The sequence below is a fragment of the Oryzias latipes genome, chromosome 5 (assembly GCF_002234675.1).
Source record: "Oryzias latipes chromosome 5, ASM223467v1".
In the NCBI taxonomy this organism is placed as follows: Eukaryota; Metazoa; Chordata; class Actinopteri; order Beloniformes; family Adrianichthyidae; genus Oryzias; species Oryzias latipes.
The window spans coordinates 10,785,236-10,810,133 of record NC_019863.2 but is presented as its reverse complement, the minus strand read 5'-3'; the positions used below and the strand labels follow the sequence as shown (position 1 = coordinate 10,810,133).

At 38.9% G+C, this 24,898-nt stretch overlaps 1 protein-coding gene and 1 long non-coding RNA gene across 2 annotated transcripts in view; one reads left to right on the top strand and one right to left on the bottom strand.

Annotated features, from left to right (window-relative positions):
* Positions 1 to 1,585: 1,585 nt before the first annotated feature.
* The window catches only part of gli1 (GLI family zinc finger 1), a 59,650-nt gene continuing 36,337 nt past the window's right edge, over positions 1,586 to 24,898 (top strand). Inside the window, exon 1 of the mRNA XM_004068688.4 lies at positions 1,586 to 1,896. The gene's annotated coding sequence lies outside the window, so the exon portion shown is untranslated. The remainder of the gene's footprint in view (positions 1,897 to 24,898) is intronic.
* LOC110015113 overlaps positions 11,118 to 24,898 on the bottom strand; it is a 35,451-nt gene continuing 21,670 nt past the window's right edge. Inside the window, exons 2-4 of the long non-coding RNA XR_002290198.2 lie at positions 20,587 to 20,763; positions 15,034 to 15,145; positions 11,118 to 14,316 (exon numbers count right to left, since the gene is read on the bottom strand). This is a non-coding gene — a long non-coding RNA (uncharacterized LOC110015113). The remainder of the gene's footprint in view (positions 14,317 to 15,033; positions 15,146 to 20,586; positions 20,764 to 24,898) is intronic.

Sequence of the window (24,898 nt, the reverse complement as noted above, 5' to 3'; positions counted from 1 at the left end):
CTTGAATAACTGACACGTTTAAAAAACAATCAAAGTGAAACATTATGCTTCAACATGAAGGACAGATTCAAAAGAAACTTTGTGTTTTTTAATAATTGATCTCAAAAATGCATATTTCTACACATATAGCATTCCTGATGAATGAGTCTGGTCGTGGGTTGAATGTCAAATGTACATAAATGTCAAATAAATGGCAGCAATACTGTTAGCAAAAAAAAAGTACACTGTCAAAAATATTCAACCAGTTTTTATTTCTTAATACATTCCTTTTGATGAATTTATTCAATATTTAAATCACCTTTTTATTCAAAGTTTTTTTTTCTTAGAGTAAATATGGGATAACTTATGTATAAATATATTCTAACACTTTACCCTGATGCTAAATCTTAGCTTGGTTAGAATATTTACAAAAAAGATAAATTCATTGTGCTTTTATTTTTACAGAACATATACCGTGATGACAAGTCATTGCTTCCTAAAAATTTACACTGTTTATATCTTATTCAAATAAAGTGAATGTTTGATCATATTGAACTTTTTGTTCCAAAATGTTACCCCTACATGCCGTTTATTGCTAATTCCTATAACATACCATTAAATATGTTTCATTTAGTATCATCTTGGATGGAAAAAAACACTGAAGGATATTTTTCACATAATCGGAAATAGAGTGAAAGAGTTAAGATAAAATAAAAACACTATAATAAGACAAAACGTAAATAAAAGTACTTTAGAAAGCACACAAAATACACATAAATTAAACAACTATAGAAAAAAACATAGTTGTGTCATTTGCCATTTTCTCCTCATAATGTTGCTAAATTAAACAATTAGAACTAAAAATATTAACACAAAATTCTATATAATAAAAATGACAATAATGGCACTTGTGTATCTCCATAAGGTGATGTTGTTGACTTTATTTCAGAATTTGACTTTTTTTTGTGTTTGGTTTGACTACAGGTTTTATTTTATCTCCTTTTGTTGTGTTTTCCTCTCAAACTCCTCCATACATCACTTTATTCCATTATGGCGCACTAAAAGCAAAGACGCTTCCGTTTCCACGCAGTGTGAGCAGCACCTGGACTGAACACCACCCGCAGACGTGGTGGCGTTCGCTCCCTGGAGTGCAGCCTGGAATCCGCTCCGGGTTTTGTGGTGAATTTCCTGAGCGAAGCGCAGCAATCTGCTTCTGCAGCATCCCCGCAGCCACACACGCTGTCCGAGTTCAAGTAAACACAAACACTTAGAAGAGACCGGCTAGAATGTGGACATAATAGTAACCACTTTTAAATAGATTCAGCTCTGATCGTCTTGGAAGTATTTTTTAAAGGCGCGCGCGTGCTTTCATATAACTGATGACATCACTGGTGGGGGGAAAAACAGAGATGGGACAAAGTTTGTGTTTTTGTATAGACATTAAAGTAAAAACTAAGGCCGTGCAGTTCTTCTTTTGTTTTGTTTTGATTTTAGGAAAAACAAAAAAAAAAGTGAACTTCCTGTTTCGGGGTGGTCCACAGACTGAGGAGAGGGGGAGGAAGGGAGGGAGGGAGGGAGGGAGCGGGGGAGAAGGGGGTGCGCATTCCCGCATTGGCTGTGCAGCCAGCTCCAAAGGCGCTTTGCGGGACTCCACAGCCAAACATGGGGTTCAGCTTTGTCACCGTGTGCGTAACTTTGGAGAAGGAGAGTATGGACGCGCGTCTGTGAAGGAGGACAATGCGCCCCTGAAGAATCCAGAGATCTCCATCCGAGCGCGTTTACTTAGAAGGAAAAGAAGAAGGCGACTCACAGAGAGAGACGGGAGGCTTTACTGGAAACTTTCAGTCCTTGGACTCTGTGTGAGCTTTTCCAAGGACTCCAGCAGTTTCATGCTGAATATTCCTTCACCAACTTGAGGTAAGCGATGAGGATGAGTCACGATCGCGCGTTTGTGGATCCCAGATCTATTTTTATTATTTAAAAGTTGTGTTTTGGCTCCTAACTTATTTCCCTCCCGTTTAGTTAAGTCGTTCTTTTCCTCCTGGTTGGGATTATACTAAATATTTTTCTGCAGATGAAATCTTCCCTCCCCTGTATTTGCATAACCAACCCGGCCTGCGCCGCTGCAACCGCTGGGTTTGTTTGAGGCATTCACGGTCCGCAGCGCGAGCCCGCAGTTCACCCCTCAACCTTTTTTGTCCACTTGTGGAGAGGTGAGCGGTCTGCTGGCCTGGTGAGAGGTTCGATTCCCCATCAAACATATTTTCCCGTCTATTCCTTCTCACAGTCTCCGATTAGCTCACAAACAGCTGTTTCTTGTCATCTGGAAAACTCCAGGAGCCCTCAAGAAGAAGCTCCATTCCTTAGGACAAAAGTTTCAAGTCTTACTTTCATTGGCTTCTTGGGAGTTGAAATGAGATGCGCTGGAAGCTTCTTCGATTCTAATCTGCAGATTATGGATTCTAATCTAATTCTGAGTGTGAGAGTTGACTGCAGCTGCTAATGTGGGAAGATTAGGCTGCTGGTCTTGTCATCATGTTATTGGCTCTGCAGCTGAAGAGCGTCAACACTGGACTCAATAGAAGAACCAAACACTTATTTATTTCAAAGTGACAGTGAGAAGTGCTGAGCACACAACCTTCTTTAACAGTATTTGCACACACACTCACACACAACTCTCTCCCACAGACACACACACAAAGTAAAAGACAATTTACTGGATTTATTCATTGACCAATCTGGGAATTAAAAGGGTTGTGCATGAGCAATCAAATGATCAATCTCTTGTGTAATCACTTGGATTTGCTTCAATAAATGTGCAGAACTTTATTTGAAAATTGACATCTGTGAAGCTTTTTTGATTTGTTATATGGCTGCACTTGTGGTTTGCCCATGTTTAAAGACCCACTCTGATGAAAAGGGTGTTTTTGGTGTTTTTAACATGATATTGAGCCACTTTTCTGATGATGGAGGACATAAATAATGAAAATTAGGCTTAAAATTGCATTTCTGAATTTAACTTTATTTAAATCGTTGGGAATCAGGAGCAGGTGAAAAGAATGTCATTTGGAAAATATATTTGTGACGTAAAAGCTACAATTGGTGGACCACAAGCTAGCTGCTTCGCTCCATTTTAATGCATCTACTGGTAGACAACTATCTGTGTATGTCTGCTAGATAGTAGAAGGGTTAATCGTCGCCATTTTTGTTGCACCTGTAATGTTATGAGGGGGTGTCAGCTAGCGGGAGAGAGCATAAACAAATGGATGATGAGAAGTGAGGCAAGGTTTACTCTGCACCGACAGTCCCCCTTACAACTCTGAGATGAATTTCTAATGAACTCCTACTGCTCTGCAGTTATATGTGCACAGATATAATTTTCTTTATATGTGTGTCTGAGAAAATGACATTTTTTTTTATTTATTTTTGCCTAAAAACGCCATAATCACAGTTAAAATCACACTGGGAACCCTTTAAAAACATATCAAAATATGATTGGAGTGGGACTTTAAAAAAAAAGCTCTGCAGGAGGGCTTCCTGGTCCTCTCTGGTCTTTATCAAGTGTGTTAAGGCCAAAAGGCTCATTAACAGGAATGCACTTAAACAATAGAGGCAGCTGTCCTCTCATAGGCCAGTCACAGGTCAGGACTGATGTGGTTTATCTGGGCCATATCAGAGCAGTGATAAGTTTCTGTTTAATCCAGCTGACCTGATAGAATGAAGGTTTGCCTGTAAAGTTCATTTAGCAGTCATTAGGAGCAGATTGGGAACATCCAAGTTCCCTCAGGTGTGTCTTTTTTTTTGTTTTTGTTTTATTTTGAAATAATTTGATCATGTGACACTGACCTCACCAGAATCAGGCAGCAACAAGTGGTGCCTTTTCGTCCAGAATCCATTCCAGTCAGCTCAGCGAGAAACGTGCGTCACGTGATGCCCGCAACCCCCCCCACCACCACCACCACCACCAACATTTCTACTTCTACCCCCTCCCACTTTTCAGATAGAGAGAGATGGTAGCTGAGGTGAAGGGAGTGAGGGAGGGGGGAAGGACCACCCTCACGGGGATCACAGCCCCTCAATCAGGCCCTTTCACACCCCGTGAACCTGAATCAATCAGGGTTTAATAGCAGCTGTCTGTCTGAGGCGACCGAGCCTAGAAACTGTCCAGGATGGCTGCACAGAACCCTTCATATATATGTGTGTATATATATATATATATATATATATATATATATATATATATATATATATATATATATATATATATATATATATATATATATATATATATATATATATATATATATATATATATATATAATATATATATATATATATATATATATATATATATTTCAAAGCAGACAGGTTTGGGAAGCAGACTCGGCCCTTCTGTGTCCCTCCTCCACTTTTTTACTTTCCTCTTTTTTTATTTGGGTCCCCTCAGATGACAGAGATCGCTCCTCAGGTTTTCAGATGGCAGGATGAGTATGTGTTCAGATCTGGCTGTTGTGGCCGTTTCAGACTTTAGCCAGCTAAACTTTTCTCCCTCAGAGGTAGAAACGCAGTTGGAGCGCACTAATGATTTCACGAGCGCCCTCATGATGTGAAATACACCAAATGAAGCAGAAATGAGGCAGAGGATTGGGGATTGACACCAGAGGGCAAAGGCATTAGAGATCCACAAAGTTTGAATCGCATTAGCCAAAGGGCACGCATAATAGGGAGAGGAAATGTTGCAGTCATGGGAATTATTTGAAAATCATTGTTCGGGGAGCTTTCCCACCCATTAGAGGACACATCAAGCAAATTGCAGTAAAAAAGATTTAATAAGCAAATCTGTTCATAGTGACGAAAAATAAGAGAGAGGTCCTCTGGGTTTGATTTGATGATTTTTATATATTTGAAAACTTTTCTGTAATATAGATCAAACCTTTTTTTGTTTATTTGGATAAGAAAATTGATAAATGAATAGGGGTGTCACAGTTAATCGACTTAACCAATGAATGAATTTATCTTCTTACAATCCAACAAGATGAATGTGTCTGAGGCAAGTTGTTTATCCAATTGACCTATATCATTATAAAATCATTTCAAAATAAAATTAATCGATTATATCAATAATCGAAAATACCAGTTGGACTGAGACACGGTAAGTTTATTTTACGGAAAAAACATGTGTGATGGCAACAAAAAAGGATCAAGCATCATTCCAGTCCAATGTGTGGAAACACTTTGAATTCAGCAAAGACATGTAACCTTACAGTGTGCTAGAATGTTCTAATAATGTTCCCTTTGGATTATTTTGATGTGGAAAAACAACAGTGGACTGAACTTTACTTAAATGTGAATGGATTTGTCAGGGTTGGACACACATTTAATTTACACTTGATTATCTTGCAAGAAATACTAGGAATCTGGGAAATTTGAGCTGCACTGTCCAGTACCCAGGTATTCATCTCTTAGTCACCACTGGTTACATTTTGGGCTAAAGATATCCTGGAACGATTTTAGGTCAGTGAATCGGATCATTCAAAATGAACCAATATCGACTATGAATCACATCGTCAACCACAAACTGTGGTATGAATGGAATCGTTGTTAAAATGAATCGTTCCACTCCTACTAATTAATGAAAGGTTGACAATAAATGCTACTGGCAGCATCAGACTAATTCTAGAAGTTTCTGTGCTTCAGTTGTTCCAAGGTCTTGTTGTTGCCCGTCAGCTGTTCCCCCATTAAAAAACAAAACAAAACAGAAGTCTTGAAAATGTTACGTTCCATTTTCAGTCTGTTTAGCTGCAGATTGTAGCTCCAACGTCACAGCTAGAAGCTTTTTCCAAATGGCATTTTTTCATCTCCTCCTGATTTGAATCAAGAAATACTCAGACATTTTAAATTTCTTTCTATATGTTCTCCATCATCCGAATAGAAACTGCCACAAGACCATGTAAAAACACAATTTTCATTGGAGTGGTTCTTTAACACTTGTGCTATCCTATGACCCCACCCTTACATTGACGTGTTCTCCCTACCATGACAAAGGTGGATAAAGGTGAAGAGGATTTAATGTAATCCATGGACACCAGTGAAGATCTCAAATCATTGAATTTTGTGGGGTCTAGATGACCCAACTCCCAGTGTTAAAGTGCCTAGGATAGCACAAGGGTTAAATAAATGTTTGCATCAGGTAAATTAGACTGGTGTTGGGCCCTTATCCTCAGTGCCGTGTGCAAACACGTGCTGGAGACAGGCAACATGTGCACGCATTTGATGCAGATTTGCTGCTGACAGTAAAAGGTGGAGCCAAGGCTGTTCCAAATCGTCCGGCCCCCTTTACTTTGAGTCGGGGTGGTGGGCCGTCACACATTTATGTGTCTGTGTGTTTGTGTGTAAAAGCCTGCCTTACTATAGTCACATGTGGCTTATATTAGAAATCAAAGAAGCGTTAATAACATCCAGGTGAGACTGCCGGTTGCCTTTGTATGCACAAACAGCCCACTCATTTTCCTTCATCCCATCAGCTCAGACTCTAACAATGGGGCCGTGGTTTTCCCTGTGATTTTGTGGAGAGGACAATCTTATTTTTTGTATTACAGGGTGAGATTCTCATTGTGTTTTACTCAAGCAGTGTGTATTTGTGCATGCTTAAAGGTTTGTATGTGTGTTGCATTATGTCTGCGCTCAGCCGCTGATGACTCATGTTGGCTGTCGGCTGGCAGAAAGTGAAGAAGAGGCGGTTGTTTATTGTTCCAGCAGGTTGCCATGGTCACAGAGCATTAAAGGTGCTGCCATACTGAGTGAGGTTGCGACACAGAGTCTGACGTTAAGCTGCCTGACGCTCGTCAGTAAAAACGTCAGAGCGTTTACGCCGTTGCACAGAAGAGGGAGCATCATCATCATGATAAGATGTGTTGTTTAAGAGCCCTAAATTTCATATTTTATTTTCTCAAAGTTCCATCTTTTGCTTTAGTTTTGGTTGTAGCTCATTCAGACTCCACATGAAAACAAAGAGACAGTGTCATGAAGGTATTAAATGATCTATTGGACGTGCAGATGGATCTGTAGTTGCTCTGATTGTTCTTGATAGCAGCTTTTCTAACTACGTTGAGATAACATCAAAAACAGAAATGTGCCTCAGTGTTTGTCTTTGAGGAACCTGTAGGTTCATGTCCCACGCTGTCATGTTGTCTGCCACAAAAATACAAATTTACATACAGCAACAAAAGAAGATTTATACAAAAAACAAGTGAAATTTTTTAGTTTGGATTACTTTCAGATTTGCAGAAAGGTTTAGATTTAATATTCTAATCATTGGTGAGCAATGTTGTAGTTATCCAGCCATAGAGTTTTAAGACAGAAACCATGCTCAGACGAGGAAAAACAAGATGTGCACGGTTCTATTTGTCTGCAAGTGGATACATTAGAATAGAGAGACTGTAACCTGTTGATTGTAGATTTTATGTCACAACTACAAGCTTTTTCCAACTGTTCCAATTTTTTTTCTTTGCTCCTGATTAACCACAATTTGAATAAAAAATACTCAGAAATTTAAATTAAGCTTAATTTTTCTTTATATATGTCATCCATCATCAGAAAAATGCCACAAGAACATGTTCAAAACACCAAAAATACATTTTTCCTCAAAGTGGATCTTCAAACACAACGTTGGAATTCACAAACAAAAAGAGCAGAAAACCAATAAAAAAGACTAAATGATATTGATTCTTTTATCAAAGATTACATAGAAAATAAAAAAATCAGACCCATGACCTGAAGGATGGTTTATCTATAGCTCTAGGTCAGTGTCTTTCAAAAGTTGCACTTTTACATAAGCAAATCTTTCTCCTTCCCTTCCTCTTTCTGATGATCCCTCTTTTGTTGTTTCTGCTGCTGTTTGTCTCTACTCAGTCCTCGGTTTTGAGACACCGCAGAGGCCCGCTGATGCCCTCTTAGCCAGATTCGATGCCATAACAGGAAGTCTGTCCACATTCGCTGGTGCTGTGACACGCGCGCATGAATTACGACCACCGCATGCCAAATGCGGGCCCAGTCGTCGCCGATACGCTGACAGCAATCTGCTGTAGGTCAGAGTTAACTGCCTCACATTCACAATCACACCTCAGTCGTGACATCCACGCTGCAGAATGCTTTGATCCGACCAATCTGAAAAACTCTTTGCACATTTTAGTTTTCAAGGAACATCTGTTGATTGTTTTTGAGAATCGTAAATCTTCTTTCAAAGGGAACTGTGTGCAACCAAACAGATCACAGTTGGTCTGAACAGCAGCTCAAATCAACAACAGTGATGGAGTTTACTTGTTTGTGGGTCTGGTGATAGCCTCAGTAGTATCTCTTTCTCTGTGTTTCTATTTTATTCTATTCCTTTTAGTAGAAGTCAGGTTTTTGACTAAAGTTTTCTTTTTGGGGGGGGGGGGGGGGAATTCAGCTTTACAGCAAACAGAAAAGTGTACAGATATTTTGTTTTCGTCACTGTAAGTTATAGATGGTACGCTTCAGTGGTATACTCTGCAGACTTAATTAAGCTCTTAGAAAAATAATATTCTTGGCCCACACTGAAAAAGAACTTTCCATTTTCATTAAGAGTGGAATTTTGTTGGAAAGGGAAAAAAGGGGTTAAACAGCGTAAAGGGTGAAAACATTTCATAGTGTCTGTGGAGAACTTTGAGGGAGAGAAGGAGAGAGATGCAGATTGTTTTAAATCCAAAGCAACTCAGCCTCTCAAATTTATGCCCATGGGCTGCTTCTTGGGTGGGCTGCAGGGAGGGCGGTGCACTAGCTGGAGCTGGGGAAAGTTGCCGACTACAGACTGCTTGCCTTGCTCCAAAGCTTTTCCTGCTGGAACGCATTTACAACTCAGCCATCCTGACTGACTGGACTCCAGTGCCTTATTTCACTTATTGAGCAATGGTTTCACGGTGTGCACGACAGCATCATTGTTTCTTATATATATATATATATATATATATATATATATATATATATATATATATATATATATATATATATATATATATATATATATATATATATATATATATAATTTTTTTTTTTTTTTTTTTTTTTACCTAAAATCATAAGGGTTTGTTGGAAATGACACCATAACTGCTTTCACTAGTGAGACATATTTCCACTTACTTTTTAGGTTCAAAAACGGACAAAAAAAAAGTTTTCTTTTCTATTTAGTTTTTTACTTAAGAAAGAATTCCCTTCTCAGCCCACATACTTGGATCAGATAAGATGTAATTGTGGCTCCTCATTTTTTTGTGCCAGAAATGACTGTTTGTTTTGCTCAGCATGAGAAATATGCAGGCCTAGATCTACAACTAGCCTACTAAATGATTCCCTGATGCTTAGGCTTACTCAACAACCAGCTGCCACCCTATAAATGCACTTTAGCTCAGCAACATTGTGACAAAGAGAGTACACTCTTCATACATTTTTACTGCTCAATTTTTTTGTTTTCAAAAAGCCACGATCCTCGTTTACTTTCATAGCAATTACAAAGGAATATCTCGTTCATTTTGTATATGTTGCACAATTTTTAAATTGTAGATATATTAAGGAAATAGGGGGAAAAAACACAATGTCTGAGAGAAAGATGTAGAATAAACGTGCTTCTGCTGGTCCAGGGCATGAACTGGTTTTATCGGCAGATGATTGCATTTCCCTAAAAAAAGACATTTTGTCAGTTTGCAACTGTTGCTGCCATTCAATCTGGGAAATTACACCACCGTAATCAAACAGTCTGGACGCTGTCATTTTTCAGTGAGAGGAAAAACATGCAGATTGTACTTACAATTTGGGATCTTTTGAACAGACTAATCCTGGTTGTTAAAAAAAACTCCTGGCCAAGTGCTTGTGGAAACAGTTTACTGGCAAATATATATACAAAAACAATATACCTCATTTAGTGCAGATCTGTGGATCTAAAGTCTCACTCCAGTCGTCTTTTGATCTATTTTAAATGCATTCCCAGTGGTCTTATAATTATGAGTACCGTATGCAGTTTTTAGCAAAAATATAAAAAACATGTATCATTTTAGTATAGTAGAAATTCACTTTTTTTCTTTATTCATGTCTTCCATCATTAGAACAATACCACAAAAACATGTTAAAAACACAAAAAACATGATTTTTAAGAAGTAGAGTTCCAATTGAATGCTGAGTTTTTATCGGAAAAACAAAAATAGCAACAATGCACTGCTCAGAGCTCACAAATCAAAGTTTGTTTTAATTTTTATGCTGATAATGTAATAAAACACATTTTGTATATTACACACTGTAACAACCAAAAGTCCAAACAAATAAACACTAGAAAAGGGGCTTTATATTTATTTAATACCTCAAAATGATCCTGATGCTTTAAAACAAACAGAAATTGTGCTTAAAAAAAAGAAAGCAGGAAACCCTTGTGTGTGTGTTCTTTCCGTCCAGTTGCCTCAGTTCAAACCAGTGTGTCTAACTGCTCTGCAGGCTAATTCACCATGAAGGTATTACGGTTATTGGACCGCTTGTAAACCATTAAGTCTTTATTTACAAGAGAAGGGAACATAGATGTCGGCTAGTTAGGACTTTTGGAGACTACTAACCCTGCTGTAAGGGATCGGGGCTGCTGGCCTCGTCAGCTATACATCTGGACCTGGTTGAAGCAAACTGCAATTCCCTCATCAGTTACTTTATTTTGCCCGTTAATTACACAAGGAGAGGCCTCATTTCCTGGTAGCCAAAAAGTAACAAAAACTGCAGGCAATAATGATGTACTATAAGACACACTTGATTACAGTGACTATGGGGAAACATGAAACATGGTCTCCAAGATTTAAGAGCTTCATTCTTTCCAGCCTTTTAAAAAGATTTTCAGACGAATAAATGCGGCAGCACAGCTGTTGAGATGCTACTACCAGCCGTGGAGTTTGTTGTTTCTTCAGCAACAGCGTTCTTTGTTTTTTTTGCCCCTCAAACAAAGCTACCTGCAGGTCATTTCTCTCAGAGGAGGTGGAGGAAGTTGCTTTTCTGCATGTTGTGACTGGATGAATGCGGGTGTGAAAGGTGTGCTGGCTTTTTCTTACCATGTTAGGACTAATGATGGGGTGGATTTATTTTTTATTTTTTGGTTTTGTTTTTATGTGATAGCTTCAGATATGTTTATGTTGGATGTACAGGATCGCACGTGTTCTGATATCCCTGCCAAATGCTCTAAAGGTTGGTAGTGAATTTCACTGTTCTTGCCAGGGGCTGAGCTAAAGGGGGCCCCACAGCAAAAAGCTTTGCCCCCCTCAATTTCTGAGCCAATATTAGTATCATTATTGACCAAGATTGAAAAATCATCAATACAAGCTTCTTTAAGCATTGAAAAAATACATTTAAATTAACACAAGATTGAAATATCCCATTCTCAGTCCACCAAGGCATCAAATTAATGTACAGAACAGCCCTGTAACACTTAAATGAAAGTGGTTAATTGGACCTGTCTTTGCGCTGTTTAGTGACATTTTGAATTCCAGTCAAAAATCGCACGTTTGCAAATGATTTTGTTTTAAACATTTTATAAATATCTATATTCTTTTAATTTAACAATTACTTGATGGCTGGTTTAGAGTCTTTAAACAAATGTGATGTTTTTCATAAATGTGGGAGGAAACTAGTGTCCGGAGAAATCTCTGCTAATGCTTCTGAACAGAAGTGCCTTCTTTTTTTGTCAAATCAGCAAGTTTCATTTACAACAAACATTTCAAAACAGGACCAACTCAAACATGTTGACTTTTGTTTTGTTTTTTTGTAGAAATGGAAGGATGGTATTTGGATTCAGCAAAAAAGTTGAACCGAGTCGTCACAAATGAAGGGTTTGTTGGGGCTGAGAATGGAGAATATGCGAGCGAGGGTCCGAAAAGGTGCTGGTTTTGTGGTTCCCATGCTGTGAAGTGACCTGCAGCTGTATTTAACATGAAACAAATGTTTGAACGACAATGTGGCGGTTGCAGCTGTTATTTTTTTTAGGACCACACCGTTGCTCACTCCTCCTCTTCTTTCTCCTTCTGTACCTTTTTGTACTGATGCTGTGCTTGTCTTCACCACTGGTTGGCTTTTTACCAGTTTGTATTCCAGTAGGGAGGTCGTTTTTCTTTTTTCTTTTTTTTCCATTTCTTTTTTCTGTGGGTCAGTGGGGGAACTCACAAACGAATGCACCTGCTAACTGAAGTTTAGGGAAAGCATGAGACAACGGAAGAGCAACTCATGAGGGGAGACACTCAGTCTTTCAGTGAGTGTCAGGGAAGAACAGACGGAGGGCTGAGGCATGAAAGAACGAGGTTATGAGACTGGATTTCTCAGCCTTTTTGCAGCAGGAAGGATCGCAGTGCCATGCTGGGCATTTATGCCAAGCTTTTGGGACCAGACTCATTCAAAACGTAGAGGGTTCAATAGGAATCGACGCTCAGTCTTTTTTATACCACCCCAACAATGGTAGGTTCGCACTGGAAGAGGGACAATTTTCTACACAACAGATTAAAAACTGTACCACAATGTGAAGCACTGTTCAGCACACTATGTGAAACAGATTTTCTTTATGCATCAGAATTTGAAATGAAAGAAACTCGTCATACGTCGAGGCTTCTGTTTTGAAGTTTAAGCTCAAAGCACAACTGTGAAGAAACCTTGAATGAAACGAGCCAACAAGTCAAAGTCCCGGAAAACACTGGTAAAGTCTCTAAATCCCCTTTTTGGACAGGTTTATTGCGATCTTTGAAGTTTACAGAAGGCTTCTCGTTGAAGTTGAGTAGTAACACTGCTTATGAAGGTATGGCAACCATGCATTTATGTTAGACATCTTGAAAGTGTTGCTGTTATTTCATTTTAACCCCTGTTGTCCAACTCTTTGATTTAACAAAGAATATGTAACTCCAAGCTAAAATGCCTCATGTTTTCATAATCTGATTACTCTGCATTAGGTGTGACTTGTGTCTACTTTTCCTTTTATTTTTGTTCAAAGTGGATTGGCTAACTGGCACCTGTGACCTAACACTAATTCTCTTCTTCCAGCCAGACTGAAGCTTTGAGTGTGAAAAACAAAAGCTTTTCATTTGGATTTAAATGAGAAATATGCTGTGAAGAACAAAGACTGGATGTTCAGTGTGTTTCACAATGAAAGCATCAGGATCTCATTCAGAAACTGTATTTCTTCCCTGTTTTTTTGTAGCAGTGTGTGGGTCTGTGTGAAGTTCCGTCTGCATGTCTTCTGGTGTAGCGTGAATGAACAGTCCCACATGTGGAGGTCGGGCAAGTGGCTGGCAATTAGCTAAACTTTTGGGTCAGCTGTTGTGTTTGTTTGTGATTGGTGCGCCATTTAAAAAGCAAGCTTTGACTGAGCTCTTTCATTCAACATAAAGCAAGTCTTCCCAGGGTTGACTAACTAGTGGTTGTTGAGACCACAGGTTCAGAGATGATGGAAACATCATAAACATAGCCTAAATAACAGCCGCAAGCAACGCTAGAAAACGTTTGTGTTGAAACTGAATGTTCATTGTGACTATTTGTTGTTGGAGTTGGAACATGCTAGAATACATGCATCATGTGTCACCATTAACCAAAATGCTTATGTAATAGTTGTCTTAAGTTTCGTCTCATTTAAATTTAAAATAATTTTGCTTCCAGGATTAACTTTATTCAGAAAGAGAAAATGCATATTAATGATCATTAAAACACACGTAAATATGCCAGATTATAGCCACAGGCTAAATTCCCTGATGTCAACAGAAATAAAACTGAGTTGAAAAGATAGGCAGTACACATAAATTTATAAAACACAGGTAGCAGACAGTATGCAAAATAATATAAATAGAATACAGAGTAAAATTTGAACAGGTATATCATTTTAAAATCAGTGCCTGTTTTGTAATAAGAATTTCTTTTCTTTCTTGTCATTTGTGATTGCACATTTGTGACTTTAAAAGCCACCGTTTTCTGATGTTTTAAAAAAAATCTATCAAGGATCTTTTCAAACACTGACATGAATTAGGTTAACGCAAAAACTGGCAATACACACTTGTGAATAAAAACATTTTTTTAAAAAAACTGTAGAAGATTGTAATTGGAAGTTGAAAATCATTAGTAAAAGTTGGTCTTCATCAGGTTAAAGTTCTGCACGTTTATCAGGAGTATGCCAATGTTTATGCCCTGAAATGTTCGTTATTTTTAGATTAAGCAAGTCACTCTTTTGTTTTAGACCTTTTTTGGGATTTTTTGCTTAGTCTTGGTTCCTGCTCCTGGCCTTCTTCCTGCCCTCGTCTTGTGTGTCCCAGCTAACACTCCAGCTTCCTGTGGGACAGAGCAGAGCCTCAGGGCTGAGAGGGATGTCTCTTTCCAACCATTGAGCTCCACCACACATGCTCCAGCTTGTCAGGCCGAGTTTGTGCGGGGGCAAGGGGATGTCAGTGCGCGAGCACATTTGCTTGTGTGTCTGAGGCTCCTTGTTTGAGTGTGTCTCTGTGTGTGTGTTTAGATGTTAAGGGATATGGGTGGATGTGGGTGGAGGTGACTGTCGAGGACATGATGAAAAATGTTAATTACTCAAAGTTTACTGCAGTCCCTTTTGTTTGATTTGTTAGTCGAGTAAATGTAAGATACCCTTTAAAGTATTTGCTGTCTTGGAAAACAAACTGTCTGCTACTTGCATGGTGCTGCTAGAGTCGCTTACCAAGCCAATCCTCTGGGACTTTCTTCAAAATAGCTGCCATTCCACATGTTTTTGATTGCATTCATATTTTAAAAAATGTAAAAAAAAAAAAAAAAAACAACATATGAGAGGCATGCATTTTTGTATTTAAAGTTTTTCCATAACTTCTAATCCGTGGAAACTGAGTTTTTTTCTCACTCATTTCTTAATTTCAGGCGGCTGCTCCACATCACGCCTGACTTTTAGATTATTGGCAGATACTCCGAGTTGTGCAAATATGGGCTTAAAACGTGTTTAATTCTGAGCGAGCAGAAGTGTGTTTTGAAATGAGCATGCACACACGTAGTAGTGTTCCTCACCTCAGCGTGTTTTCCTCTGCTGGTTGGCCATCAGAGCAGACTGGCGGTGTCTATGAGGTGTGCGGTTTACCACCATGCTGCTGCTTGAAGGACTCCTGCTCTCCGTTGTCACCTTTGTGCACAAACAGATGTTGTATTTCAGTTTTGTCTTTGATCCAAAATCAAGAAATGATTATGCAGAAAAAAGGACAAATTTGCCAAAAGTTTATGTAAAAACACACCAACTTTGTAAGTATGTTTATTTTTCTATCGTGAGGAGAAAAGTTCAAGAAAATATCAGCTGCATGAAATAAAGAAAGTGTGATTTTGTAAGGAACAAAAAATGCAATCTTCAACCAACTAGTGTGGTGGTGTTATGTCAGTTGTGTAACTCTGCTGAGGTCGTCTCTACAGGTGTTAGCCTTTTGTCTCTTAGACTTATGCTTCTGTCATGTCAGGGTGCTTTAGGGCAGACGTGAGCGTGTTCAGCTGCCTTTTTCATTCTCTACCACATGAGCTATGTGCAAAGGACTATGATAAATACTCACATATAGACCATGCAGCTTATGGGAATGACAAACAGATGTACTGGAGGAGCTACAGGTCTTCAGCTGGTCTTTATAAATGTAGACATGTGCTGTGATTTTGAAAAAGCGCTTTGTCTGCCCAGTGGAAAGTACAGTTTTGACTTATGAACAAATTAATTTTGACAGCTTAACAAGATCCAGGTTTGCCACTTTAAAAGACGCCCAATAGCTGGTGATTATTAAGGACTGATAAAAATATAAATTCTAAATTTGAAAGTTTTGATTGCTGCAGGAGAAAGGCAGAAGAATACTCAAATACTTTATTACAAATGTTAAAAAACAGCTGCTTATTAACTACAGAAGAAAACAGTTATTTTTAGAGAACGATCATCAATAAATCCAAAGTAACTTTAATGATAAATTCTTGTCAATTCAACCAATTTACATGAACGCCAAAAATCTCATTATTATCAGATCAGATCATTATATTGATAGGATTTCCTTTAACTGATAATAATCATGAATTTTTCTCCCATGCATGCCTTTATTCAATATTTTTTGTAGTTTTACATCTTCATATTTGTAAAGGAAATGCAGTAGGCAAAAGTCAAATGGGGCGCAAGGTGGCGTTGCATATCCAAGGCAACCAACGCCAAAACAACAAAGAACAGCGGTGTCATGGTATTTATTTTGCAGACATATCAGTTCTTTTATCGCAAAGCTAAAGCTATTACAGCCAGATGTGTGCAAAGAACAAACCTGAAGAAGTTTTGAAAGTTACATCATTACATACAGTATGTGCTGCAAACTAAATTAGATAATTGGCAACAATGAAGACCAGGACTTTCAGATGACTCCCGCATAGGGGAACTTGTATGCAGCCTGTTACTCCCATTTATCCCATTTTTGTGGGCATGGAAATGGGCTCAGTCTTTTTGTACGATAATCTTAGCATTCAGAAGAAAAATAATATTATAAACTGTTCATTTTTAAATAATTATGTGTAACAATCAACGTAACCCTTGTGCTATCTTAGATGACCCCACCCTTACTTTGACGTGTTATTCCTAACATGACAAAGGTGGATAAAGGTGGAAAGATTTCATGTAATCTATGGACACCAGTGAAGATCACAAATCATTGAAGAAAAATTGTTCAGAGCACTGTCTAGTGGGTCTAGATGACCCAACTCCCGATGTTAAAATGCCTAGGATAGCACAAGGGTTGAATCAAATATTAATCCTAGTTTTCATTAAATTTTGTCCATGTAGTTGACTTGGATTGCTAAAACAGTCATTACAGAATCACTACAACCCCAATATTATTACAGATTGTTTGCCATATTTTAGAATGGGATTTCTTGATGACCCCATCAGTTCCTCTAAGGACACTTTACACTCATGTGCAACCATCCAATTCACTCACTGCCATCTAATTAGCTCACGTGTCAAGAAGGGTGTTGTTTGAACTTCAACTGAGTGGGGTTGAAAGTTCAGGGGATGCAAAATTAACAAGTAAAATAAAAGCTGATCAGTTTCCTCCACTCCTCAAACACACTGAAGAGCACACGTTTTTAACTTGGAGTGTTAGCGCCAAAGCTATTCTTCTAACTGACCCCAGACTCTGAAGAGTTGCACATAACAGGCAGCCACATTGGCTTTTGTGTGCAGGAGGGTCTTTACATAACCCACATAACCAAGCACATTGTCTAGCAACCAGCCACCTACTGAAGGGCCTTGTAAATGGAGGAGGGGGTCTGCTTGAATGGGAGCCAGGAGCTCAGTTTAGAGGCTAGCGGAGCTTAGCTAGGTCAAAACCAAAAGCTGGTTTGTCCATTTGGCAAAGCCCCAAGTCCAATGATTCAACCCCAAGAAATCAAATTTACTTAAATGTATCTCTACATAAGGGACTTTTTTTAAAATAAAAAAGTTAGATTAAAAAAATGAGTTTTAGAATTTTTTGGCCAAAATAAAATTCTACAAACCCAAATTGTGAAAATGAAGACATACTGTACATGTAAACAGCTGCATGCATGCCAGTGTAAATCATATTTACCCACTCTAACACTCCCCTCAATGTTTCATACCACATTACTCCACAAAGCGTGGCCTTCTTTCCCCTGTTTCCAGTCTTTGGGCCCCAGCCAAAACTCCCAGACCTACCCAGGATGTTGAAGTATATTTTTCCTCCCTCCTCATTAGGATTATTTCATGAAAAGTTTGCTTAAGAGAAATAATTTTAAATGTCCCCTAAGACCCAAATGAAATGACACCCAAAATTTGCGTGCAAGCATTTTGTTTTTCCTGCAAGAACATTTTTAGCGGCAGAGAGCAAAGCACTTGTGGGCAGCAATTAATTGCTGTACAAGATACGCATGCTACGATAAGCTTCAAGGAGAAGAAAAACTGTTTTGCAGCACTCTGTCATCATTTGACATTTCTGTGGCACCACAACAGCAGTTTGGTTGGGATTGGGATCTTGACCGTTTTTAAATCCCACACCTAACCCTAGATCAGATGATAAAGGTGCATTTAGCACTGACATACGAAGCCCGTGTCTGTCCTAACAGCTCCCTGCCGGCTTAGAGGAAGCTTTTACTGCTGGAGCTTTTGTCTTAGAATACACAAAGACAAGCTGTCCTGATGGCCCTGGTGTGAGTCCCTAGACAGCCCTTACTTACTCCACTTGGAGCATCACGCTATTGTCAGCTGGCTGCAATCACAGCGCGCTGCTGAAGTACAGAGACTGGGGAGATGCATGCGGGCTGTAATGGTGCTTTGAAAAGATGTGTGAAACAGGAGTATGGGTATTAAGGGTCTTGGCTCAGTTGGGGGTGTATTGTGCAGAAGACTGAGTCCCCTACTGGCATCCATGATCTCCCTCATTGTGGGTCTTCTCAGCTCTCTGTGTGTGTGTTTTTGTGAGCCTCTTTTTCTTACTAGCTAGCTCCGGATTTACCTTCTTTCCTTAGACTTTATTTATTTATTTATTATTTATTTAGCTCAGGACCAAAGATTCTTGACTAAATCAACAGACTGACAACAATGATGGCAAAGAAAGCGGGTGACTGTAGGTGGCTGTGATTGAAAGTAATAGTGCAAAAGTCATGTTGGTGTGTGGGGGATTTTTTGGGCTTCTCCACCGTTTTTCATGCATCTCTGTGTTCCCAAATTATACATGGAAGCATGGTTGTGTACTGCATGGGTTTGTGTTGGAGTTGTAGAACTTTTTCCACTCTCACACTCATAGATTGCAGGGTAAACTGAGAAGTTTCCAACTTTCAGTTTGGTCCAATTTCACACACAACACTAAAGTTGCTGGTTTATGGACTCGGTACAATGGAGCGTGAACTTTTAAGAAATTTCATACAACATGGTCGGCTGTTACGGAGCAATATGCAATATGGGAGGCGAACAGAATGAGCACAATCAGTGGACAGGAAGACAGGAGTACCAAAAAGGGGCCGGAATCCTGAAAATGTATTTTTTTATCTGCCCTGTGTCTGTCAGCAGTTGGCTGTCAGAGATTAAGTCGTAGATCTTCATTGCGTTTTAGATGAATTGTACATTTTGTATGTGTATGTACTTATTTGCACAGTGTTATTTAGTTTGTTTGAGACCAACAGTAGTCACACAATTGTCAATAGTTAAAGTCTATAAAAAAGCTGTCGCCGACAAAGAGAGAACAAACAGCTGAAGTTTGTTCAGGATTTCCTAACAAACACTCCACATGAAGAGCTGAGGATGGAGGAGGCAGACGGACAGACACAGAGAAAGCAGTTGGGGTTTGACTCTCTCTGTTGGAACAAGAGATGAAAGGGGTGGATCCTGATATCTCAACACTGAACATACACGGACGCGTCTGTGGTGAAAGGAAGTATTGGGACCCGCGCCTAGAAAGGGGCAAAAGGGCAACTATCACTTTAGAGTCACCACAAAGAACATGACATGAAAAGTAATATTAGGTAATGAAAGTTGTTTTATATACTTTTTTAAAAAACATATTTAATGAATCATCAACATTAAACCATTAAAAGTTTAAAAATGTAATGACTTCATTTAAAAAACTGGTGTTTTGTTATTAATTTTGCTCTGTCAGATTGCATAGTTTAAATTTTCCTGCAATAGAGTGAATAAAAAAAATAAAAATAAGATTTAACTAAATTAACACATTTGGAAATAAAGAACCACCCGCCACACAGTCCAAGTAACTTGTTAAACAAAAGACAAATGCACATTTTTCCCCCACTAGTTAAAACTGTATCAATGCATTTTCTTGGGAAGAGGACCTTTTAATTAGTGAATGTGTGAAATGTGAATAACAACTGAGAATTCTGCTCAGTCTCCTGGGATCAGCTGCCACAAGAGGACCACAAAGGACAGAGCTTTTGTGCAAACACTGCAGTCTCTATTGAGGCAGGCATTTTAAAAAGTCACTGCTTTTCACAAACAAAATGCCTTCCTAAATACCTTAACTTTTAAGGCATTTTAAGGAATAATCATTTGTTACATACCTTGAAAGCTTTTGACCTGTTCTTGGTTGTTCTCATCACCAAAACAAGAACCCTTGTTTATAATAGAAAGGACTAAGTGCATAGAAATAAGGTGCTGCAGTGTCAGATTTGTTAGTTGGATCCAGCATTAGTTGCCAGAGAAAAAAAAAGTCGAATAAAAATGAGGAGGGACTGAGATTGGAGAGCAGAGTCTTTAAAATTCATCCCACGGTGCAAACAAAAGGAGGGATGAAAATGGGAGTGAATGCAGGAGAGAAGAGTTCTGGGGGTAAGAAAGATCTGCGCTGAAAAGGAGATTGTAAGCCTCAGCAGATCCCTGAACAACACCCCCATCCTGAAAGAGCAGCCTTTCACTCGTCGGGCAGTTATACTCCGAGACGAGGAGAGGGGTGAAAGTTAAGAGGAGGAGAAGATAGAGGAGATGGATGGTGTGCAAGACAGCGTTAATTATTCGGCAGGCTTTTCCTCCTATGATATGCTCAGGCAGGCTGAACCGGGAGGTCAACAATTGACTCAATTACAAGACAAACTTACCAAGGGCCCTACAACGCCACTTGCTGCAGACCTTGGTGCACTTGGCCAGGCTGTTGATGTTTTTTCTTCTCTCCCGCTCTTTTCTTTGTCATAAATGTTTGCCCCTCTTCAGGTGCCCCTGGCAGACGCATGGGTCGATGGTATACTGCTAGACTTTAACCTTTGTAGCCACTCACGCTGGATGGAGGAAATGAAGAGGTAAATGAAGAAAAGATACATCCTTCTCATCAGCTTTTAAAGTTTGTAATGAATAAGAAATGTCTGGTGATCCTGAAAGATATACTTTGTTTGGTGCACAGGCGAAAAATGTTTTCTGTTTGATGAAGATGAAAGATAAATAAATGTTATTGGTATAGTCTACTGTATTTTCCTTATTATAGGGTCCAACGGATTATAAAGTGCACAGTCAATGAATGCTTTGTGCCTTATAATGGTGTAAGGTGTATATGAGAGTCATATAGTTCAAAAAAGTCAGAGATAAGTCCATCAGTTAAACTTTCTTAACTGCGTTCACAGTAATTCTAAAAGTTGTTTGTAACACGCCACATGATTCATACATATTTATACACTACATAGCGTATGAAGACTTCCATATATACCTGTAACTCCCAACCTTGTTAGTAAAATAAAAAAGCAGACTGAACCACTAAAACAAACGTTACTGTGAATATACTAGTTTCCAAACTTAACATGTAAAATAAAACAGTCCGACCAGGCGCCATTTACCCTTTCAAAACCACTTTGACATCAGTAAACACAACCAGAAATAATCCAGATGTACTTTGGATTATTAGGCACACTGTAGTTTTGTGAAAAATTTTAAGTGTGCATTAAAGTGCAGAAAATACAGGACATTTGATGAAACATTTGGCTATTTGACTGAGGCAGAATTCAGTGCCAGTCTTGCAAAAGTAAGGGAATGTGTTAACTTAATTTCTCTATCTGGTATTCTTTTTTGTTCTTGTATATATTCAACGTTATTGCCACATATTTTGATTGGGAATCAAACTATTCTGCATATATTTGAAATAGATAAGTTGTTCTATTCTTTAAGTCCCATAATTTAAGTGTTGACTCGGGGGGGTATTCATAGCACAAAATTGTCATTTTGTACATCTTGTGTGAATGTTGTTTTATTATAGAATGGCAGATTAAATCGATTTTTTAAAATGTGCCTTATTGATAAACATTGGTTTTAGTTTGATCCAACTCTAAAGATCATAATTACGAGACAAGGGTTGTTCAGAAAGGTTGCCATTATTGTTGCTCAGAACAATAATGGGGTAAGAACACAGTTTACACAAGCGAAGTCAATGAACCTCCATTAATTAGGCATGTCTAACCTCTAAATGTAAAATTCACAACAGATTTGAAGAAAAAAAAGTAGTAGAAGGACATTTGGGATAAATTATGTTGAGCAATGCAGAGAGATGTTAAAATAACAGATCTTTGGTACTGCGACTGTCAGTCTGAGGGGCTGAACTATTCATTGCAATACAGTCCCACTCTTATCATCTTTTGAGCTCTTTTAAAAGCATTCCCAGTGGTCTTTCAGTTATGATCATTCCATTTTTACAGCAGGGGTTGGCACTGCAAACAGCTCTGACCTACTTCTGGTGACTCACCTAACCTAAGAGCCACAGGTTGCGACCCACAGGGCCGGAAGTAGGTCAAAGCTGTTTAAAGTGCTTGCTGGAGAAATCGTTTGAGTTGTGGGCAGGACTGTTGGTGTAGCGTAAGCCCGCCTCTGCCTCAAGTCATCCTTCTGTTTACACTCTCTCCCACTAGCTTACAGCCCCTCACATCTCAAACCTAACATTGCTGGTGCAATTAAAATGATGAACAACATTGGAGCTATCCAGCTGTAAAGTTTTAAACCAGATGCCAGCTCAGACGAGGATAATAAAGATGTAGACGGAGCTAGTTGTGTACAAGTGGATGCATCAGAATAGAGTGGAGCAGGGAGCTTGTGGCTTGCCGTTGTAGCTTCACTGCTACAAGCTTTTTCCAACTGTATTTTTTCATCTGCTCATGATTCACAACATTTTGAATAAAGAAATCCTCAGAAATGGAATTTTAAGCTTAATTTTGTTTATATATTTCATCCATCATGGGAAAAATGCCACAAGAATATGTTAAAAACTGCAAGACAAGATTTTCAGTCTTAAAGCTTCCTTTCCGCCATTAACATGATTATTCGTCTGTTGTTTCTATGTCAACCTCACATTTTCTGTCTGTATCTTGTAAAGCTCTCTGGTTCTTTCTGCCTTCTCCCCATTCTGGGTTCTTACAGGACAACGGCGGGTATGAATATCACATCCACCTGCTGCCAGAAATAATGCTTCCAGACTTTTCTATGTCAAGTAAATTATCTCAGTTTACAAATACTTTTACACACCCAGTAATCCCATTAACCATGCACTGATTAGCTATTTAGCCCTTTGGAGCAGTTGGTTTTAAATGACGAGGGAGGCCTAATTGAACAACCGATACAAAGTCCTGAGAGGCAGCCTTAAAAACTCTCCAATGGAGGACAGACTTAGTTTCAAAGTGTGCAAGTGTGTGTGCGCACACATCTTTAGTGAGCCATTCACTGACTGCTGACGTAAGCTGGGCCTTTCTTATTGTGTTTGTCACGTCAAGTTACTGGCTCATCAGCCACCCTCTCAGTATGTGTGTCTGTACATCGCAGACTCACACTTCTACAAATGTGTGTATCTCAGTTTCTTTCTAGACTGTATTTAGGACTGAATGCTTCATACATGTTTATGTTTGTGAGGCGGCCCAGGTTTGTTAGTGCATGTTCCCCATGCGCATCACTGAGCATTGCATGGAGATACGGCCTGGAATTCAGAGACACAGCCAGGGGTAGCCCCTTCTTTATGCACAAGATAAGACCAGAGTTTCCTCGCACAAATAACAGAATGCCTCTGTTATTGCAAAACTTCTCCACATTTTCTCAAACGCTGACAGCCGCGTTTGACTGACAGTAAAAGTTTGTCTGGCCAGCCATTCTCTGCAGTGTAAATGGAAACCTTCAAGACAGCTTAACATTGTTTGCAGACAGAAACTTAAGTAAATGGTGATTAATTCACAATAAAAACAAGGGGTTGATCCTTTCAACAGATACAGACTATGATGAATATAATGTGTCAACACAGGCCTGCTTATAAAGACATGGATGTTATTAAGAAAATAAAAAAACATTTTAAATTTCATGTCGGAAGCAACGTTACAGCTCAAAATCCTTTTTCATCCAAGAGGCTGACTGAGATTTATTGTTTCTGTTTTTGGAGTCAGACTTTTAAACATATTTGGTTCTGTATGTGTTCTGAGCTTAAATCATTTAGATTTTATCACCATTGGTGCTATCACCAGTTATCCAAGAACAATGTATCTATTTTCTAAACCCAGTGAGGTCCCATTGGGGTTCATAGGGGCAGTGGTGAGGTACACCCTGGATAGTTTGCCCACCCATTGCGCTGAAAAAGTTTTTTTTCCAACTTCAGTCCATTTATTAGATCATTTATGTGATTCCTGCACTGTGAAAATGCATCACAAAAAATTAAACTGAATTATCTATCTGGTGACTTTTACTTGTTTTACAATGGTAGAATGTATAACAATTGAATTTTTAAAGATTTCCATTTAGTGTAACATAAAGTTATTGCTAGCACACAGGGATAATGGGGACAGCCGTAGTGAAGTGGTAGGGTGGTCGACCCATGATCGTAATATTGCAGGTTCAATTCCCGCCTTGTGTTGAAGTGTCCTTGAATAAGACTCTGAACCCCACCTTGCTTCTGGTGGGAGGTTGGCGCTAGTGTTCGGCAGCAGAGCCCCCACTACCTTCAAAGAAGGCAGAAAAGCGCTATACAAGTAAACACCATTTTACAATTTTTATCATAATAACTAACCGCTTAAAATAGAGAGTGTTTCTTCTTAGTAGTGATTGCAGTTTTGAGAGTGTCATATTGTGGCTTTTCTTTCTTTAATGAATTGCCTTAAAATAAAATGAATGAAAAGATTTGATCCATCACTGCAACTTCATAAAAACATGGGAAATGTTTCATGACTTAAAGATCAGTTTGTCACTCAGTTTCAGGACTGATTGTCATTCATTCATCATCTTCTTCTTCCAATTATTCCCTTTTGGGGTTACAGGGCTGCCAGAGCCTATCCCAGCCACTTGTTGGCAAAGGGGGCACCAGTTGCAGGGTAGAAGAAGGCCCATGCATGCACAGGGAGAGCATACTCAACATAGAAAGGTCACCCATTGATGTTCTGGTTCAGGTCCACCAGCCAGGATTTG